The sequence below is a fragment of the Anser brachyrhynchus genome (assembly GCF_964034855.1).
Source record: "Anser brachyrhynchus genome assembly, chromosome: 3".
Taxonomy (NCBI): Eukaryota; Metazoa; Chordata; class Aves; order Anseriformes; family Anatidae; genus Anser; species Anser brachyrhynchus.
The window spans coordinates 35,353,861-35,372,132 of record NC_137696.1 but is presented as its reverse complement, the minus strand read 5'-3'; the positions used below and the strand labels follow the sequence as shown (position 1 = coordinate 35,372,132).

Sequence of the window (18,272 nt, the reverse complement as noted above, 5' to 3'; positions counted from 1 at the left end):
TATAGTTATCTTCTGACTCAAATGCCTCACAAAGCAGGGGGATCATAATCAACATTTGGCAGGCAAAGGGTCCTTGTTACCAAGCAACATGACTTATTTTGCAGAGCCAGATTTCTACTTTGTTTCATTTACGTTCTTTTTCTACAATTTATATGTTAGGAATCGAAAGGAACAGGTACAATAAATACCAATAAAACACCTGTTAACTGTCTAATGTTCATTAACATTCAGATCAGTGCTAACTGACACAAATGGAAAAAATAAATAACTCACCCTTAAAATTAACATTTTCACAGGCAAAACCTTTCAGAGACAAAACTTTGTTGCCTTGGCTAAGATTCAGTTCACTGGCCCTTGTGGAATAGATGTAGTTATACGGATTTGTTCTGGAGTTTCAATGTCTAAAAAGCATTTGCTCACAGAGATATACATCTAGCATGGAGACAGAGACGTTAGGAAGGGAGGTGTAACTGCAAAGGCAATGAAGAAGATAAGTATAAAAAAGTGTATGTAAAATACAAGTCACTACATTATATCCTAGTGGGAAAACAGATTTATCAGTGGGATTTGCCATTATGTAATCTCCTTACAAAAGAGCTACTAATTAAGTGGACAACTGTGTTATGAATTACTTATCTTTCCTAGTAGCCTTCTGTGAAAGTACATAAGCTGCAGAAGGACAGTGGATGGATGCCTGAATTTGAAGACTGCCCTGGACACTTGTGTTCAAGCTATGCCTCTGACAATGAGTTCTGAGGGGATGTTCAGCAAATTCCCTAACAAAGACTTGCATGGAAACTCACCATTGTTTCAACATTTTCTGGTCTTTCAACAAGACATTTGATGATTCAGTTTCTAAAAGCGCTGAGATCATCTGTCTGCAACTGTGGAACTATGCCCTGGGATGAAAAATTGAAGGCAAAAGGTCCCAAAAGTTAAGAGATGCCTGTAACAATTTTTTACTGTCATTGCCATACCTCAGGTCTTAAAGGATAAAAGGACAATAAAGCTGATTAGGTGTGGGTCATACATTTACACCACCCATGTAAAAGGGCCCAGTTCTGCCCTTTTCTATACACTTAATCTCCTATCCCTCTCTTTGGCAAAATCTAGAGATGTATCATGGAAGATGGAAGCGAGTAGGTATCCAGGAAGAAGAGAGTGATTTACTCCACCTTTATTGTGCTAAATAAGTAGGTGGTGAAGGTACAGCCATGACATTTGAGAGATCAGGAAACATAGTTGAACAGCTTTTCATCTCTAATCACAGACTTGATATCCAGAGTGTAAAGAGAGACTCATTAATAGCCATGAACTAAAAAGAAGGGTAACAAAAACATCTTGCTTTTGTCAAACACAGAATTACTTGTAATTACTTGCAAGTATTTCCACTTGCAATTATTATAACTTGGAATTACTTGCAAGGAAGAGAAAGAAAGAGCAATTTCACCAGTGTGTGCTTGTGTCCTTGTGGTGTCAACATGCTCTAAAACAGAAACAGCAGTTTTCACTTAAGCTCACTAGGGTCTACAGAAATCTTTCTATGGCTTTTTCTGGACCTCTGAATCAGGTGTTAGTAGTCTTGATTACTGCTGAAAGCTTGTTACCCACTGAACATTATATGCAGTTGCTGCAAAGTATCTTCCTAAGCAATTGACAAATGAGGACTTATTTCATATAACCATCCCATCTTGCAGACAGTTTGGATTAATGTCTTTCCACTGATGAATGTGTCTTCCTCCCAAATGAAAGGACTACTTTGCTTTTTTCCTCTCCCTAGATACCAAGAAACATCTGTAAGTTTGATGAAATACAACTGTTCTTATAAATCAGCAAATCAAGTCATCTCCCAAGTAACCCTTGGATTATTTTTTTTCCTGAACTTCTGCATCTTCCAATTGCTATTCTTTGGCCATTGTGATCCAGCCTGTGGTCCTCAGCACCCTGTAAAGTAGAAATGTGCCACGCCTATACATATATCTACATATACAACATAGCTTAATCACTTTGGGCCTTGCTTTCAGCAGACAGAGTTCATGTTGATTTGCTGCAGGAGCAGAGTGCCGTCATGTCATGAAAGCACTGAAGGCAGGGATCCCCTGTCGCAAGAAAGGGAAATCTCATGATTCAAATCTCATGATCATGGCTTCATGATCTCATGAAAAAGGGGTAACATTGTGTCCTCAATTCCTCTGAAAACTTAACCACTCGTGCAAGTTACAGCCTCTATAGATATAGAGTAGTTTGGGATTTGTGTAGGAGTCAATGAAAATTTTAATGTATGGAAATGGATCAGGTTTTTTTTTTTTTGGTTTTGTTTTTTCTTTCTATAGGCATAAATGCCAATGCTTAGTTATGAAGTGCCCAGGGTCCATGAAAATGTTACTATTTATTTAAAAGAGTCTGTCAGTTTTCCTCTGTATTCCTGATTTTGGAAGAATATGTTGGAAAATTAAGTCCTACCTGCAATAAAAGAAATGAAATAACAAACAAACAAAAACCACCACCACCAAATAAAAAATAAATAAAATAAAATAAAAGAAAAGAAAAGAAAAGAAAAGAAAAGAAAAGAAAATAATAAAACCATTGAGAATGTGAAAATATTTGTTAAAAAGTGAGGGTTATAGTATATATCTTTGCACATGCATTGAGGTTAAATACAATGCCTGTGCCCTTTACACCTGCTTTTGACAAGTCTTTCTGAAAATGAAGTCAGTGCAAAAAAAAATAAAAATCTTTTGAGTCAAATACTTCTCAAAACTTCAGCACCTTCTTCAGTTATTCTTGTTTCTGATGATGTCTCTGATTAAAAGTCTAGGTTAATTTTTTAGTAATGACACAGCAAACCTGTCATCCTTAATCCCTTTAGTAGTTCAATATGTTTATGAGAATGAGAGGATGTTAAATGTGGCAGTTTAAATGCTAAGCTGAGTAATCACTTCATTAGGAATTTGCTCAATATGTTTGCTGTCTGCAGCCGAAGCATGCAAAACTGGACTCAGATAAACCACCTGAGAGTTTAGTGTATGAACAAGATAAACTTCTCAAACATTGATTTATAAACCCTGGGATTTTGTTAGTAGAGATAAATGCACGCTCACACCCACACCCATGGATGACTTATCCACTTCCAGCACAGAGGCTCTGAAATACAACCGCATTTAGCTGCAATGGGCAGGTGTGGACAACTCCACCTCCCAGATCCTGACCTGGGACAGCCTCAGCCAGCAAATCCAGTGGAAACCAGACTTCATGGGATTGAGGTGGACCCTGGGGAACCCCATCACTGCCATGGAAATCTTCCTGTTAATTCCTACAGGGTCTGCACCACATCTGTGTGGTCTTGCAGACACTGGGATACTCAGCCCCTTGGCTCTGTGATGGCCTGTGCAAAAGGAACCTCTATGGAGGAACCCATGTCCCCGACTGCAGCAAAAACCTGTTGCTTTCCTGAAGCTATCTCAGCCTTTTGAAGTCAAATTTCCTTTTATATTGCCCCCTTCTTCCTCTTCACTCTAGCCTTCAGAATATCCATCCTGAAGCCTGAATGTTGTTTGTTGTTATTTTCCCCCCATCCACATAATTCCTCTCTTAGACCCTTATCTCACTCTCCACAATTAGCCTTCTCTCCTAATGTCACAAAATAGCCACAACCAATGATTCAACAATATTTCAACAATTCAAGTCAATAATTCAACAAAATCCAGAAACAAATGACACACATTTCACCCAAGTCCCCTTACTAATATTTTCCTCTGGCTGAGTTTAAACCTTCAGACATTTTGAATCCCTCAGACACGTGTATTATAGCAACTTACGTGGAGCTTAAATCTCTGGTTACCTGTCTGATCTGATGCACCCCACTGCCTGAAAGGATTAATGCCCTTGCCTAGACAGCAAGGGAAGTTTCCTTAAACCAGTTTCAGGGTGAAGAAAATGCCTAGAAAAGGTTGGACCACCCCGGATTCCATAGATTCTTGAACATTTCCTATTATCTTTCATTCAGAAGACTGTCTCTGAAACTGTAGTCAAAGATTTTTTCTGTCTGTATCTAATACATCTGTAAGGATAAACCTGAAACAGGACCTCCTCCTTCAGCACACCATTAGCATTCACTCAGTTCCTTGCTAGCATCCTATTAAATGCAGAGTTTGCTTAGACTCAGAAGCAATTCATAAAGCTGTTAGTATTTCACTGATCAAAAATCTCTTGAGGCTCTGCTTCTGCAGCAAAGATTTATGTAAGGAGCGAGAGGGGGGCAGGGGAGAAGCAGAAGAGTAAAATCCCTGCATCACGGCTCAGCGTCATAAACAAGAATGTGAAGGAAGGGTGTGCTATGGGGAGAGGGACAAAAGAAGTGATTATGTGGCGGAAGAGCTATCTTCCTCCTCAACATGCCTCTGGGAAGGAGGAAGGAAGAAAATATGAAAATCCCACCAGTACACACAATGACCCTTCAAAGCACCATGGGGAACCCACTGATGAAGAACTTCCCTCTAATGTCTCCTGCCAACTTGATATTTGCCAAATCCCATTAGCCTCTAATCACTCACAAACAGTTGTTTGGCCTGAATCTGCTCCTTCTTTTGTTGGTACAAAGCTGCAGTTAGGCTGCAAAAGCTATCATGGTGCTGGTGAACGTGGGCGTAAGCTCTGTGCCTGCATTTATGGTCCACAGAGAAATACAAATGCTGACCTGTCTTAATGGCTGCCTTGGACAAGTGCTGGAGAAGCAGCTGAGTAACAGGGTGGGCATGTGGACCTGCATGGTATCATACAGTTTACCCTTAAAGGAAGAGACAGTACACAACTGGGATATTCCCAGTGGGTGATTTGGAAGGAAATGGTTAATCCCTGACAGCTCAGGGAAACTGCTACCTGAAGGTCATATTGCCATTCATTTCCCTATAATTTCTTCCATTACTCTGCCCCAGCAGTGGAGTTACCCTTTCTTACTCATCCACTGACCTTTGCAGGGTACCCTTGCAGCACAAGGTCTGGTTGCCTTTTGGAGGCAAGCCCATTTTTCTTAAAGATCCTCCTTGGCACAGCAAAAAGAAAGATAAAATGGAATCGTGATTACGTGCTACTCACCCAGACAAGGTACCAAAGCAAATCTAGGCTGGAGCTTAGTAGGATGTGGTATTTACGATAAGATCAACAGTTCATCATGTCTGCCTTCCTTCACCCCTTAAATTATGTCAATGCACAAGGAGGAGAAATTGCTTCCTGACCCTCCTTTGCATACCTTCAGCAACAGAAGCAATCAGCTGACATCCTGAAGCACAGGATTTGATTGCGTCTTGAATGCATAATGGTGGCTGTTATTATTGGTAAGAGCAACAGTTGTTACAGTGCAACAAAGGTGTCTTAATCAATTTCTCCTTATGTAACACACCGTATACAAGTATTAATGCAATCAAGCACAGTCTAAATAGAAATACTGCCTGCCGACTCCTTTTACTTAATAAGGACTGCTACTAAAACTAGGGGTCTGGATAGAAAAGCACTCCATAGGAGTTGGATGATTTGAGGGGACTGGTCCCATGTTTAGAATTTGTTTGCCAACTGCTGCTTAATAATTATGTTTTTAGACCCTAGATTAAGAAAACTGAAACACGATTTTTCTTATGTCTCTGATCTCTGTTGCCGCTGGTCCATCAGGATTACTTATATTGATTTCTGTCTTGTTATTCTGAATTTAGATTCTTGTATGTTAGAGCAAATCAAGCCTGTATGCAGCGATGACCTTATCTATTCTATTAAAAAAAAATAAATAAAAGGGAGGAAAAAAAAAGAAATCTCTGTGTGTAGGTATAGAGATGCTCTGATTTTGCCTCTCAGACTCATAAATTAATTACAGCAGTACTCTCTTTAGCAAGAGAACAGCTAGAGACTAGCATACATCTGTACCACTGAATTTCTTCATCCTTCCAACAGGGTAGTTTCATCTGCCTGCTAAGAGAGGCTTGCTAAACCATGAGTGGTTGTTTGGGAGGGTACATGGGCCAAATTCCCTCTGGGGACCATTCTAGCCATGCAACAATATGGGAAAATAGATTCAGGTGCCCAGGAACATTTTCCAACAATTTTTGAAATCCTACAATAGGTTCAGTGTTGCTGTGTTTTGGAGTAGGGATTGCTAGTGAGCTGAAAATTAAGGTCTATATATATATATATATATATAAATGTAACATCTATCTATTTATACACTCACACACCTTCCCACTTAATTGATTAATGAGGAATCTTACTGTGAATTCCTCAGTGACACTTAGGCTGAGAAAATGCCATAGCCCAATTTCTCTGGGGGCAGTTGAAGCTGTTTGTAACAAAAGTCTTAGATTAAAAAAAAAAAAAAAAAAAAAACCACTGAGCTTGTCCACACTAACTAAAGCAAAATACACCAAGCACAATACACCACTTTTTAACCTATTAGACTATACAAGGTTAGTCTGCCTGGTTCCCTGACAGTAACAAGCAAGGCTTGCTCTGCCTATCTAGTTCAGTTTTAAAATACAGAGTCTTGCCACTTGTGAACAAGTTATTTGTAACTGTAGTTGCTGGTTTAGGAGGTAGAAAATAATAAGCTGCTCTCCATTAAATGCTAGAGTAAACTAGGCAAATGGAGCAGAGTCAGAAGTGAAGCCATCAGCTATGCCTGCCTGCCCTCCCCTTGATAAGAGCAATGCTTAGTCCAGCCCAGAGACACTTTGAGTTAAACCCAACAGTGGTGGAAGATCTCTGAGACCAGAGTACCCACTGCACTCATGGGTTTGGTCACCCCTTTTAAAATCCACCCAATATCCACTTTTGGACTCTGTTACTTCTCCTAAGTTTTACTTATTCCTGAAAGCCTTTCAAATGATCCTGGCTGAAGCAAGCCATAAGAAGTTGAGCCATACATCAGGGAGCAAGAGTCAGCTCAGGGAGGTGCTGGAAGCAGTGTCCAGAGACAGACATCTACTGTGCTCTTGCCAAGCAGTTTTGTTTATTGACAATAATGAAAAGCCCCAGGATTTTCAATTATTTTTCCATGATGGAACAATGAACAATTTGATTCCTATCTATGCATCTGGGATCAAACAGCCAAACAGCCTGTGGCATTATGATATAAATACATCTGAATAAATTAAAGAGAGAGAAGAGAGACATTCAGCACAAAGAACGCCCTCTTCTCAGAGGCACTCTGCACCAGGGCAACCTTTCCATGTAAGAGTATGAAACTTAGAAGAATTAAGTTACACACAAGCCCTCTCAACTTTTAAGAATATTTTACATTCCCTGCTGGGGACCTCATGGTTTGGTATAAAGACAGGTTATTGACAGATTCCAGATACAAGAAAATCAAAAACTTCATTTCCTGATCTGGAGGATGCAAAGGTTCAAGCATCAGATTATGCACTAATGGGTCTTTTGTGTGTGTGTGTGTGTGTGTGTCTTTTTTTTTTTCTTTAGCATCTTGTGGGAGTCAGGATGGGTATGACTGGTTTTATTTCCTTAAAATACAATAAAGTCTTGGCTTTCACAAGTTTGGGAATTATGAACCTAGATGTTTCTATACCAGAAAATACAGCACAACAAATGTTAGCACTACCCGCAGGAGCACAGAGCAGTCTCTCAGTGTTTAACTGTGCATAGCAACAACACTTACCATTACGGGAGCTGATAAAGAATACAGTGCCCTGATGAAAATGCAGGGTACATTTTAGGATGTGTATGTTGAATGTATTAACAGTACAGCTTGGACCATGGCCAGGATGTTAAATCTCACAAGAGAAGAGTTAGCAGGCAGTTGATAATCTTAAGGATGAATGGCTTGTGTGTGTGGGATGTTATTTGGTTAGTGTCCTGCTCATAACCATTCTGGATCAAAAAATATTAGCACTTGAAAAGAGGAAAGTGGCATCTTCTGAACTGCCAGCACCTGGATTTTCCTGTTTAATAAATGTTCTAAGGTCTGTTTTGGTTACAAAATTTGCAAGGGTACAACAGAAGAGTAAAGAAGAACTACTTATGTGACAGCTTATCTGAATGAACCTGAACCTCTTGACTGGAGAGATTTCTAGTTTATGAAAGGGACAAATTGCCTGGCATTCTCTTCAGCTAGTGGAAAGAAAAATTACTAATAATAATAAATTAAAAAAAAAAAAAAGATTCAAGTACAGAATAACTGTGGGAAAGGAAAATTAGTGGAAGTCACAGTAATTGCAGTAATTGGGTATAACTGCTTTAACAAAGCACTGGACAAATGATCTGGGAAAAATCCCTTTGCTGAGACATTGTAGAGAATAATGGTCCTGCATTCCCCCATAGGAGTGGACAGAATGAACGGCCAGAGCCATTTTGTCTGCAAAATCCGTCATTAAATAGGTGCTCTACTCTGGGTGGTGCCTCACTATTTCAGGTTGCTGATGCCAAGCAGGTGTTTTTGATTGCATGCTACACTGTAGGCTAAGAATCCCTCCAAGTGATGATCCTGATTTTCCCAGTGACTGACAAACCATCTGCACATCACAGGCCTCATTTTTCCCACCTGTGAAAAATTAACAAACTCTTTCATTTGTCAAATTGACACTATTAAAATTAGTTAGTGAGAATCAGCACACCAAACCTTACTCCCTGGATGAATAGTTTTTCACCTAGCTAATCTGTCCAATTTCACTCAAATTGGACATTTAATTATTCTCTAAGACTACAATATTTACACAGCATTTTGGAAGAAGTTTTAATGACACCATCCTTTTAAGATTCATCACTGATTATCTCTACTATTTTATTATATATATATATATTTAAAGAAACATGTCACTTATGAGCCACAAGACATATATATAGAGTAATGCCATAATAGTTACTGATGACTTTAGGGGGGATTCTATATCCCAGTCTTGTGGGATACAGAATCTTGTGAGTTGTGTTCAAAAGGGAATGTGAAGATGAAAAAAATTTAAAAAAAAATGTTTTGTCATCTGAGGTTATAACTGGGATGGTTTGAAAACAGAGTTTAAGTCTGACATGACAATCTAGTAGGTGAAATTTCCTGTACAACCTAAAGATGGCAAAGAAGCCAAAATATTAAAAGTATTTATAGAATCAAAATTAAAGAAGTCCATAATAATTAGAGATGTTGAAACTTAAAATAATAATATTTTCTGCTTAAGCAAACATGATAATCTAGAAATGTTGATATTTTGATCTCTTTAAATGTTAATCTGAAATATATTTTTCCCCCAAATTACCTCACAATTGATTTTTCCCTCATTAAAAAAAAAAAAAAGAGAGAGAGACAAAACACTATCTTTTGGAATAATTTCCACTTTTTTTTTTTTTTTGTCTTGATGGTAAATGGATGGTGGAATTTGATGCATAAGGCTGAGGTGGCATTTCAATTAGAGATCACGAAACCATTGGTTTATTAATGTAATTGCTCCTGTTATGGCTCAGCCTAAGAATCTCCAGGAAGACCAAGGTGCCAGATTGGTAGGGTGAATCCAAATATTAAATATGCTCCTCTCAATAAGCTTCTATGCTAAATAAACAAAAAGCTGGGAGGAAAAAAAAATAACTATTATTAGCCCTCCATTGTGAAACTGAAGGCTATGTCACTCCAAGATAAAGTGACATGCCAGTGGTCATTCAAGAAGTCAGTGGCAGAGCCAGGTATCATTCTCAACCCCGAGACTATATTGGGTGAGAAACTCTAGAGAGTTATGTTATAAATAATTTATTTTGTTTGATGAAAAAGGAAAAATGTGAGGCTCTGTCCATGTGCTACTCTAGATCCAGGATTAGTTTCTTACAGTAATGAGATGGCTAAGTAATTCCCCCAGGATGTCACCAATGCAATCAAGTCCAGACACTTAAAAGTCCAGGCACCTTAAAGCCTTTAGACACTGATGAACCCAAAGCCTTTGCTATTATCAATGCATGTAGTCAAAGAGCAAGACAGTCATTTGAAAAGTACCTTACTTCTGCTTAGAGCTGCTAAAGCGTGCCCTGGCCAGAAGTGCTGTCCAGACCGCAGGGTTATTAAATCCTTTCTGGTAAGAAGTTGCCAATGATGCTGGTGCGTATATGCCCTTGGAGTGCCCAGGCTGTCAGCTGCAGCAGCTGCTGCTTCATTCATTATACATGAGGAGTCACAGGCAGCGTGAAGCGCTGAAATTAATCCTGACAGAGTCATGAATAAAATGTAAATATATCTTGAGAAGGAAACATTTGCAAGGGAATTAAAAAAAAAATAACTTTAAAAAAAAAAAAAAAGATCAATTGTAGGGATGTAGGAAAAGAACGAAGAAACACAGTCTGCAGAGCAAACACCTGGGGCTTCTTGCCTCATTTCATGCCACCAGGAAGCAGGCTCTAGGGCTGCCAGCACACACCACAGTGCTGCAGCTGCCTGGGAGATGAGAGACAGCAGCCCAGGAAAAAGAAAAGTATGTATGGCTAGGGAGTTTTGAACCCAAATGAATTGTGAGACTAGCCTCGAGGGCCACAAAATAAGGTCTGCTCTGTGTGGGGGTTTGGCAGAAGAGACAAAAGCTGGTACCCACCTGCCTTTCAGCCATGGCTTTCCCACCAAGTCAGTGCCTAGTTAAAAAGTGCTCGTAGTTGGTTGGAGCTCTAAGACAAGCTATCCCTCCTCTGTTTCTATTTGCCGCCTCTTTCAACAGGCAGTGATCACATAGGTGCTCCTAGGCTGCTTGCCCAGTAAAAAGGCCAACTTAAAACACCTTTTGTAGGACTGTGTCATCTAGCTGGGAAGCTGTTACCTTCCAAAGCAGCTCCAGCTAGGTTTCCAGCACTTGTCTGACTCTGTTCACACTGCGTGGTAGCAGGCAGATTGCTTCCCCTCTCCCTGCCTCAGATAACCTGGTGTCACAACCCATCAGACAATATTCACCTGCTTCAGCAGGGGATGTGGAAGAGTTATATGGTTCTGGATCCTTGATAAAAAGGCTTTCTCCTGGCACAAAAACTGACTATAACGCTGCATTTTCACAGCCTCCTTTCATCCCCTGTGGTTTGAAAGCTGCAGGTCAAACCTTGCTCTCAGCTACACCCAGGCAATTTCAGCCAATTTCAGTTGCGCGCAGGACAAAAATCTGCATATGCAGGGCTCAGTCTAACATCACCACAATTTGTGTATGAACGTACGTGGGGGGCATGGGGGTGGCACACAGCAGCCACTCTGACAGCAATATTACCTACCCAGCAGGATGCAGGGGAGAGGAATGAAGAATCGTTTTCCCAGTGGAAACCACAGGGAGAATTTTAAGCAGGCAGAATGTAATTACCTGAAATGGAATCATACATTATACCCATCACACCAATCCACATAAAAATTTAAAGCACGATTTGTAACTGAGGAAGCTGAGGTGAATTTCTGAGTTTCATTAATTTGGTTCCTCCTCTTCAACACAGTATAGAGGATGAAAGGCAGATTCACCTGCATGGAGAAGCAGTATCACCACCTCTGTGTCTTGTGACCTAGGCTGGCCAGGACAGTGGATGCAATGCTGCCCTGGAGGAAGCAGCTGGGAGGTGTGTTGTGCCTGTTCTGAGAAGAGCTCAGCCACAGATCTTCCATCTCATGCTTTGTACTGCTTCAACCCAACACAACTACACTATCTATGCTTCACTAGATGAAAAACAAACAAACAAACAAAAAACCTAAACAACAGTCCATGCTATTATATGTTACCTGGATGACTTGAAATCCTTAAGGGTTATTCTTCCATTAATACTTTCTGAGGTAGAACCGACAATTTTAAGGTGCAAGAACTGAGGCTGAGAGAAACCAAGAGGATTCACGTCAGCTAACTTTAGAAGTCTAAGTGTAGATGTCTGCAGTGAAGCTAGGAAACTAGGTTTTTCCTTAGAGTCATTAGACAAAAAGAGATGCTTGCGGGGCTGAACTGTCCTAAGTGTCTGGTTTAGGAGGGAATTAATCATTCCCTGGCAGTGCCTACTTTCCTTATTTGTCTATAATAAATGATTAGATAAATGCCTTATTATTTAAACACATGCAGTCTGAACAGAAATCCATAGTAGAATAGGGATTTAAACCATATATCTTAATTCATACACAGATTTCTTGGTTGGTGACCCATGCTAAGAACCAGCCATTATTCCTGAAATAATAAGAAAAATCTTCAAAAATATAGTGCTGTTAGGGAAATTGCCTTCTCAAATGTTGTGTCCCATGAGTGGATGGGTAATTCTGTGTCAGCTCCCACCACATTTTCAAAGAAACAACAGGCCCTGCAATGCATTGCTGAGGCAGAGGAGCATTGCATCCAATGCCACAGTAGAAAAAGGTTGCACATTAAAAAGGCAAGCCTGAATCACAGAGAATTTCCATCTGACTAAACAGGGGAATGGGGCTAAACTGATGAGTGCCTATAGACTTATGGTCACTATACTAGTGCTTATTATGAGGCAGATGAGAGAGGAATTTATTTTACTTATACAACATAACAAGTTATGGAATAAATAGACACGACAACAACAAGCAAAAGCTTGGTATTGGTGGATGCTTAGACTAGTGATTAGAGAGGGAAAATTGCCTACAAACAACTTGAGGATGGAGAAGTAAATGTTGGGGGGGCTATCGTTAGCTTTTCAATACCTACAAGAAAGACATTGAGAAGACAAAATTAGGCTCTTTACTGGGGAGTGTAATAAGACAACAAAAAACGATACTCAAAAACTGAAGCAGGAAATGTTCAGGCTATATATAAGAGGAAACTTTTTGTCTGTAAGGACAATCAAGCACCGGAATCGTCTCCATTTTTGAAGGTTTTCAAGACCTGACTGAATAAAGCTTTGATCTGCCTGGTCTGACCTCACAGCTGGACCTGATTTGGTCAGTACATTGGACTGGAGACCTCCTGAGATCCCTTCCAAAGTATATTTTTCTTATATTGTATGATAAAGCTGTATGAATTCAGCATTATGTTTTGCAATCTCTAGTCCCTTAAGCAGCCTGAAACTTTGAGCAGCCAGACTAATTAAAAATAGCTTGACAAATCTTTGCAGCACATGAAAGACCAAAGACATGGCTGGTGTGGTGAGGAAGGTAGCGGCCATGACTTTTGACCCTAAGTTGCAGTCAACACAGTTTGCATCACAAGGATCTGTCATTTACCTCTCACAAAGAAAGCTGGCAGTGGGGTTATCTATGTTTTGAAAGACAATACAATCACTTTTGCAAAGTGCTCTCAAGAAAAGAACTACTTTCCTTGCAGAGAACAATGCCTTAGGTAGAATATCTTAAATAAATAAATAAATAAATAAATAAATAAAATCAGTTGGGAATTCCCTTAACAACCAGAATGGAAATCCTTTGGGATTCAGCAGGTATTGTGAGCTCCAGGAATCACCTAAGGTCTCATTTGGGTGTTTCTAACTCACAGGAGTTCCAAAAAGGAAGAAAGTAATCTATTTTTCTTGTAGTGTATTGCTTTGCTTTCAAGACAAATCACAGGAACCACTTGGCTGAACAAGTTGAACAAGCCATGTCAGCATTCAATATGAAGCTGACACTCAACAATGGTGTCACTGAGCTTGAGTCCCTAGGGTTTTTCACTCTTGCCAAGTCCAAATAGGCATGGACATACCTCTCTTGTATCTGCAAAACAGCTGCAGAGAGCACTGAATCCATTGTACTCTAGAGATGGCTTTGCATTCGTACTCCTTGTTTCATCATGGGGTTTCAAACTGAGGCTTAAATCACTTGGCTGAGCCAGCAGGACATATGCAGGAAGTGCGTCAGACATGTTCGTACCTCGTTTTGTTTTAAATAGGTTTAATTGAAAAAAGAAAAAAAAAAAAAAAAGACTATTTTCCCAAGTTGTGCCTCTCAGCTTGCAAGAAGAGGAAAACTCCACTAGCAGAGAAAACTGTGCAAAGCTGAAGGACAAGACATAAAGCCACTGAAATGGAAAATTAGAAAGCAGTATAAACAGGCTCTTTGGAGGAAAATAGGTCTTCCTTGCTATACTAAGCATGAATAAACAATAAAAGATCGCTTCAATACAAAAAACACGTGCTGGAGAAGGTCTTTCCTTTTCAGCTGCAAAGCTTTCATTGGGAAGCAGTGGTGCACGGGCAGAGAATTAACCTCACTAGGCTCTTCAGATGTGTTAATCTCTTGTGGGATTTATCACCACTATTTTTTTTAAATCATAAAATAATGGATATGGCATCCATCTAATGATGAATATATGATCCTGACAGATGCAGGAGAAGGGAAACTGATTTTGCTTTTTAAAGACTACATGAAAAGACTTGGAAGAGCAGTAGCTGTGCCTTGTCAACTTCTGTTAAGGATGTAGGTTGTCAACCAACTTTGAAAATATGTCAGCTCCACTAAACTCTGTTTCTTAGGAGTATCTTAAATTCTTAAATTAGTCAACTTCTGTGAAAGTGATCTGCCCATCTTAGAAGAGATTTGAGAATCCATAGTTAAGGAATACACACCTGTACAGGATCAGCACCAAAAAAAGAAGTTTGGTCTGTGACATATTGTTTCAGATTCCCAAATGGCATAAACTAGCAGAATTAATGTTGAACATGCTGGTTACACAGTAAATGAGTACAACTTTCAGCTTTTGGGAAGAAAAAAATTAGATCTAGAAATTACTTTTTTTCTTCCTTTACATTTGATTATCAATAATTTTTCAGCAAAAAGCGGATGGAAAAACATTCACTTTATTCTCCAAAAACGATTATATTTTAAGTCTGCTTTTTCTGACAAAAGAAAATAAAATTGCAGTAGTTTAAAAGAAAGAAAATACTTTCAATACAATTTCTATCCAACTATGAACTTGGTTTTTATTCATGCAATTATAACTATTTAATCTGGAATAATGGAATATTGTGAACACACATCTCCAAATTAAAAGACAAAATTACGACTAAGCAAAACTTCAGATAAAACCAGGCTGGGTGGTTAAGAACCTGGAAAGTCTTATGTGAAGAAAGAATGGGAAGAAAATAAGTACAAGAAAGAATACGAAGGATGACGGGATGAGCTAGTAATATAATACCAAATGCACAGAAATACACTCAGGAATATAGGACATGCACTTACAGAATAACTAAAAATAAAATAACTAGCAAGCAAACAAACAAACCAAACAAAAAAACAATACACCTATCTTGGAAAATTAACCCTGCAGGCTTCAAATGATAAGCAACTTGGATTTGAGTTCCCTGAATAATGCATATAGGTGCAGATTAATGGGTAGTTGGACTTGATCCCATTGCTAAAGAAAAATGGTGGCATAATAAATATATATATATATTTAATGTGTTTCTCCTTGTTACCTGTTTTATTTCATCCAGGTTCACAATCATTTCATTGCCTATTTCTAGACACTTTCACATTGTAGATTTCCTTAGCTGGATATTTTAGATACGTCAAGAATTTTTATGCTTCAAAAGCCTCTGTTTTCAGTCAGGTCTAATGCTGAAGTCAGGATTGATTGTACCTTACTTTCTAAAGGAGGAATAAATACTTTTTGCCACTCTTTCCTATAATCTTCTACCTTCTCAATAAGATACTGAGAGAACTAGATGCAATGTTCTTCCTAAGTTTTAAGTTTAACATGAAAATATTGCTGCTGGTGATTAATAGAAGATTGACATTTGCATTTTACGCCATCTGCAATTTATGCTAGGGTAGACTCCTACTTGCTTTAACTATCTATAAAACTTACCCCCCCCCCCCTTTTTTTTCTTTTTTTTTTCTTTGTGATAGATACAGTTTACCCAATATGAAATATCATCTGCTGAAGGTGAGAAGTGTTAATTGACTACAAATGTTGAGAGAGAAACACTTTGGGGATTTTTAGAAGCCTTGAGTGGATGAACGACTGACACAGGTTAGCTCCCATAAAATAGGGATCCTCATCACCATCGTTGTCTGAATTTCTTCAATAGGAAGAAAAAGCACATGGAATATAAAATATTTCTGAGGATAATAATGAAAAATACAGCTTGTGAGACAGAGCATGAGGTCAAGCTTAAGGCTGTAATGAAAAGAGGCAATTTTCTCTGCTCATTACATCTCTTTTCATGAAAGGGACTTTATTCTCATTTTGGTATTTATTTTTTTCTCTCTCCACTTAGAATGATTTTCAGTACTGAAAATGAAAATGTAAAACTTAACAATCCAAAACATTATTTTTTTTTTCAGTCAGTGGAATGGTCTTTGACACTGCTTTTTTACAGGACTGAGACAGATTGACTAGTAACCCACCCCTTTATCTTCCTTCCTCACCTGCAAAGGCTTAATGGGATCTTAGCTTCCACCCATCCCTTTCCACTCTGTCCTTAGAGAGAAAACTTTCCTCTGAAAACTTACTTTGTTACTAATCATGCCTTATCTGCCTTGTAACCTTTTGAGAGATTGGCTCAGTACTCAGCAGAAATGAAGTATAATGTGATTAAATAAGACTGTAGACACACTACGGCTGAGAGAGGTATGGCTGCTCTCACGCAATCGTACGAACTAGGTTTAATTAAGCCAGTGATTTATAGTTATAGAAAGGATGGATGAGAAGTATCCCATTTTCCCTCTACCCATAAGCATTGTCTGTAGTAGCTGGGAAATTTGTCAGAATGGTAAAAGAGTTATTTGGATTTTTATGTTGCTGTAGGTCTCAAAAATCTGATGGACATCAGTCGACACCTTCTCTCTTGCTCTAGGTAGAACAGATGTTAGTTTGCTCATATTCAAGCACTAATAACTTTGGTAATACAGACCCATTTCTAAATACAGTAACTTGAACCATAAATGACATGGTATAGAACCTGACAAGAACATCAAATTAATGTACTTTTTGCTTTGCAGAAGATGGTGGAAATTCAAAGACTGAAAAATGACCTCAGTGGTTAGGTTTTATTCCTTAGATTCTCTGCATAAGAAGGAAGAACTGCTTGTTACATCTTTATGTTTATTTATTAATAGAGCAATTTATGCTAGCCTGAAAGTGTTTTAGAGTACAACTTATCAACTACATTATTTTCTTTGATCTGATCAGAATTTTGTTATACATATTTATACAGAGGTTGTATCACTTGCTGATGCTGAAGTTCAGTCTCCAGCTCTCCTCTCCACTGGAATCAAGTAGATACTATACCAGCCTCAGCTACCCCTGCAATACACCTGCAGCAACACCTTCCTGCACAGCAACATACTTGTTACTTAATAATAGAAAAGAAGGGATTGAGGAAAAAAAAAAAAAAAAGGTGAGAACAGCCAGATCATTGCCCCACCAGGGCACTTCTTAGCAAGGCAGCCATCAGTGGCTCCTTCTCTCTGGTACAAGGCAGGTTACGGAGCTGGGAAGGTGCCAAGGGGTATTGCTCCTTGCTGCTAGCACATGCAACCATGACTGGTTACCTGCCCCAGGGGCAACTGTGCAGTTGTGCTATTAAAATCTGCTGCTGGAGATTGGCCTTCAAGCTGAGAAACCCTTGTCTTCTGCAGACCCAGCTGACCAGTTTTACTTTGTTCACATGGAAAGCACAAAAAGCAGTGTTCAAAAGTGCCTTAAGAATTTAATTTGTTGTAAGACATGACATTCTCATCACTACAGGTGCTTTGAAAGCCTCCCCGGAGGGCCTGGGACTGTTCCTGCCTTAAGTCCAGCACTGGCTGACATGAAGATGTCCATAGCACTGAGCCTGTGATACGCCCAATTACTAGGCAAAACAGAGATAAAGCAGAAAGAAATCTTGATCTATCATGCTTATACCTAATTGCAGGTCTCATAGAACATTTACACCTTGTTGCCATCACAAGTGTGTGATTCCACTCATGTTTATCCAGACAACACAGAGTTTCTGCCTGTTTCAGGTATCAGTCCTTAGCTAATACTTTAGCACTGAGGAGCTCTCTGTGCAGTGAGAACACAGATGTTGCCTCCAGTTACATTGGCATCGCTTTACTAAATCTGTGAAGTTACTACAAATATATGTCTCTATAACCTAGTTCAGGATGCAGCCCATCATCTGAATTCAAAGTAAGACACACAGAGATGTGCATGTACAAATTAGTAAGTGATCCAGGCATTCCTTGGGGAATTTAATCTAAACCTTACACATCATATAACTGAGATGGGAAGCAGATGCCTAATAATAGCTCTCTATTCTAATACCATCTGCTTAGACCGAATCCCCATAACAAACTGTGTCCGCCCGCATGTCATACATTTCTGCAGTTTCAGCCTTTCTGAGGCTCCTTCTCCAGGTTGAAA

At 39.1% G+C, this 18,272-nt stretch overlaps 1 protein-coding gene across 7 annotated transcripts in view; it reads right to left on the bottom strand.

The window, feature by feature from the left end:
* Positions 1–18,272, bottom strand: part of LRFN2 (leucine rich repeat and fibronectin type III domain containing 2) — a 227,815-nt gene that overhangs the window by 83,259 nt on the left and 126,284 nt on the right. Inside the window, exon 1 of one of the 7 annotated variants that reach the window (XM_080585101.1) lies at positions 9,968–12,279. The exons of the other annotated variants lie outside the window; for them this stretch is intronic. The gene's annotated coding sequence lies outside the window, so the exon portion shown is untranslated. Of the gene's footprint in view, positions 1–9,967; positions 12,280–18,272 lie in introns of those variants that run through there. 7 annotated transcript variants of the gene reach the window in all.